A 4,090-nucleotide genomic window follows, 5' to 3' on the forward strand; every position below is an offset into this window, starting at 1 on the left:
GGCTGAAGCAATCCTCCCGCCTGGGAGTGCTGGGATTACAGGCATGACTCACCATGCCTGGCTTCTTTTCTTATAAGGACACCTGTCATATTGGATCAGATTTCCACCCTTATAACCTCATTAAAACTTACAGCCAGGCATGGTGGCTCATGCCTGTAATCCCAGCACTTTGGGAGGCCGAGAAGTGGGAAGCCCAGATGGCAGCCTAGACCTTGGGAACCACAGCCAATGGGGGCTCCTGGGAGATCCACACAGAGGAACCTGGAGCCCAGGCAGCAACCTGGAGGGTACGGGGAAGGGGCTTCAGCCACAGGGAAGGGCCTGGAGGGAAGAGAGCAGGAGCCAGGGCCACCAGCTATGGGCTGACATCAAGGGCATACTCAAGGCCCTGACTGAGGGGGCCTCAGACACAAGTACCAGGAAGGAGTTTCAGCCGGGCGCAGTGGCTCACACCTGTAATCCCAGCACTTTGGGAGGCCGAGGTGGGCAGATCATGAGGTCAGGGGTTTGAGACCAACCTGGCCAACATGATGAAACCTCGTCTCTACTAAAAACACAAAAATTAGCCAGGTGTGGTGGCAGGTGCCTGTAATCCCAGCTACTCCAGAGGCTGAGTCAGGAGAATTGCTTGAACCCAGGAGGCAGAAGTTGCAGTGAGCTGAGATCGTGCCATTGCACTCCAGCCTGGGTGAAAAGAGCAAGACTCTGTCTCAAAAAAAAAAACAAAAAACAAAACAAAAAACAAAAAAAAAACAGGAGTTTCAGCAGAAGCCATTTATAGATAGACATGCCCCTTGGGTGAAGGGACTCAATTTTTTTTTTTTTTTTTTTGAGATGGAGTCTCTATCGCCCAGGTCAGAGTGCAGTGGTGTGATCTTGGCTCACTGCAACCTCCACCTTCCAGGCTCAAGCTATTCTCCTGCCTCAGCCTCCCGAGTAGCTGAGACTACAGACACTCACCACCACACCCGGCTAATTTTTGTATTTTTAGTAGAGACAGGATTTCGCCATGTTGGCCAGGTTGGTCTCGAACTCCTGACCTCAAGTGATCTGCCTGCCTCGGCCTCCCACAGTGCTGGGATTACAGGTGTGAGCCACTATGTCGGGCCTCACATGTTTTATAAACAGGGTATAATCACTTACCCATACAGGAGGAAAGTTGATAAATAAAACTATATTAAAATCCATTAGAAGACATCCATAAGAGGCTGGGCACAGTGGCTCCTGCCTGTAATCCTAGCACTTTGGGAGGCCAAGGTGGGAGGATTGCTTAAGGCCAGGAGATTGAGGCCAGGAATTCAAGACCAGCCTGGGCAACACAGCAAGACCCCATCTCTACAATTTTTTTTTTTTTAAGTTAGCAGAGCATGGTGGTGCACACCTGTGGTTCCAGGAACTCAGGAGGCTGAGGTGGGAGAACTGCTTGAGCCCAGAATTTTGAGGTTGCAGGGAGCTATGAGCACACCACTACAAAGAAAGGAAAAGAAAAGAAAGAGAGAGAAAGAGGGAGGGAGGCAAGAAAGAAAAGAAAAGAAAAGGAAGGAAGGAAGGAAAGAAGAAAAGGAGGGAGAAAGAGGGGAGGGAGAGAGATGGCAAAGAAGGAAGAAAAGAAGGTAAAGAAAGAAAGAGAGGGAGGGAAGGAAGGAAGGGAGGAAGGGAGGGAGGGAGGGAGGGAGGGAGGGAGACCCGTAAGACAGTAGAAAGGCGATCTGCAGGGTGGGGGGATTATTTCTGCAATACATCTGTACTGGCTTGAATAACATACCCCAAGAATTCACTGTCCACCCAGACCCTCAGAAATGTGACCTTATTTGGGAATGGCTGTTTGTAAATGTCCTCATGTAAGCCAAGAGGAGGTCTTGACTTGGGGTCCCAGGGGTACCCCAGATCCCAGGGACTGGAACGGCACTAGCAAGCTCTGGAGGATAAGCCAGGAATCTAGAATTGAGACTGAGCCAAAGACCCTGGGTAAGGGTCAGGGACTTTGTTTCTGGGAACCTGCCACGTTGGGGTTTGGAAGGAGGTAATGGGCCTTGTTTGGTGGGGAGAGGGGGGTAAAGTGTGGGGGTGTCTCATTGTAGGAGAGAGTTTTCAGGGCATAGACTCCATTGCCAAAGGCAGGGAAGGGCAGAAGTATGGAAAACAGCTGGGATCTGACATGCTGTAGCCAGCCAGCCCTTTGCCTTGAAATGAGAAATATTCTGGCCAAAAAAAAAAAAAGAGAGAGAGAGAAATGGATATTCCCAGGAAAGCGGCAAAGAGAGACAGAGAGAGAGAAATAGTCTCATCTCAAGGAAGGAGGGAGAGAAGATAGGGAGGCCATGGCTCCCATATAACATTTCCTTAACTGCAGAATTATTTGTTTTGTTTATTCACCATATCATTTCTTTCCTCTTTATTAATTTATTGAAACATAATATACATATAGAAAAGTACACAGGCCAGGCACAGTGTCTGGCACCTGTAATCCCAGCACTTTGGGAGTCTGAGGCAGGAGGATCGCTTGACGCCAGGAGTTCGAGACCAGCCTGGGCAACACAGAGACCCCCATCTCTTAAAAAAAATAAATAAAATAAAAAATTAGCTGAGCATGGTGGTGTGCACCTGTAGTCCTGGCTACTTGGGCGACTGAGGAGGGAGAATCCCTTGAGCCTTGGAAAGTTGAGGCTGCCATGAGCTATGATGGCGTCACTGTAGTCCAGCCTAGGTGACAGAGTGAGATCCTATCTTAAAAAAAAAAAAAGAAGAAGAAAGGTATGCAAACTCTAAGAGTACAGCTCAAAGAATTTCCACAAGGGTTAAACGGTGAACTAGCAAACAGAGCATACCAGCCCGCAGAAGTCCCCCTTGCAGCCCCTTTAAGTCAGTTGCCTCAAAGGGTGACCAATCTTTTCTTCTTCCTCTTCCTCCTCCTCCTCCTCCCCTCCTTCTTCTCCTGCTCCTTCTCCTTCTTCTTCTTTTGAGATGGAGTCTCACTCTGTTGCCCAGACTGCAGTGCAGTGGTGTGATCTCGGCTCACTGCAGTCTCCGCCTCCTGGGTTCAAGCCATTCTCCTGAGTAGCTGGGATTACAGACGCACACCGCCACGCCTGGCTAATTTTAGTATTTTTAGGAGAGATGGGTTTCACTCGCATCCGTGTGAAAAGACCACCAAACAGGCTTTGTGTGAGCAATAAAGCTTTTTAATCACCTGGGTGCAGGCGGGCTAAGTCCGAAAAGAGAGTCAGCAAAGGAAGATAGGGGTGGGGCCGTTTTATAGGATTTGGGTAGGTAAAGGAAAATTACAGTCAAAGGGGGTTGTTCTCTGGTGGGCAGGGGTGGGGGTCACAAGGTGCTCAGTAGGGGAGCTTTTGAGCCAGGATGAGCCAGGAGAAGAAATTTCACAAGGTAATGACATCGGTTAAGGCAGGAACAGGCCATTTTCACTTCTTTTGTGATTCTTCAGTTACTTCAGGCCATCTGGGTGTATAAGCGCAGGTCACAGGGGATATGATGGCTTAGCTTGGGCTCAGAGGCCTGACGTTCCTGTCTTCTTATATTAGTAAGAAAAATAAAATGAAATAGTGGTAAAGTGTTGGGGTGGCGAAAATTTTTGGGGGTGGTATGGAGAGATAATGGGCGATGTTTCTCAGGGTTGCTTCGAGCGGGATTAGGGGCAGTGTGGGAACCTAGAGTGGGAAAGATTAAGTTGAAGGAAGATTTTTGTGGTAATGGGTGGTATTGTAGGGTTGTTAAAAGGATCGTTTGTCATATGGAATGATTGGTGATGGCCTGGGTGTGGTTTTGTATGAATTGAGAAACTAAACGAAAGACACAAGGTCCGAATAAGAGGAGAAAAACAGGTATTAAAGGACTAAGAATTGGGAGGACTCAGGACATCCAGTTAGAGAGTGTCCAAGGGGGTTCAGTGTAATTACTTGTTTGGTTGGGGAGTTTTTGGGTTCTATTTTTGACAGCAGTCTTTTTTTTTTTTTAAGTTGGAAGCTGAGCTTGGTGAGGTGTGTCTTTAAAAGACCATTAGTCCATTCTACCTTTCCTGAAGGTTGAGGATGGTAAGGGGTATGAAGTTTCCACTGAATACCAAGAGCCT

At 48.1% G+C, this 4,090-nt stretch overlaps 1 protein-coding gene across 1 annotated transcript in view; it reads left to right on the forward strand.

The window, feature by feature from the left end:
* Positions 1 to 157: 157 nt before the first annotated feature.
* Positions 158 to 4,090, forward strand: part of CCL26 (C-C motif chemokine ligand 26) — a 19,044-nt gene continuing 15,111 nt past the window's right edge. Inside the window, exon 1 of the mRNA XM_023218634.2 lies at positions 158 to 287. The gene's annotated coding sequence lies outside the window, so the exon portion shown is untranslated. The remainder of the gene's footprint in view (positions 288 to 4,090) is intronic.

The sequence above is a fragment of the Piliocolobus tephrosceles genome, chromosome 8 (genome assembly GCF_002776525.5).
Source record: "Piliocolobus tephrosceles isolate RC106 chromosome 8, ASM277652v3, whole genome shotgun sequence".
Lineage (NCBI taxonomy): Eukaryota > Metazoa > Chordata > Mammalia > Primates > Cercopithecidae > Piliocolobus > Piliocolobus tephrosceles.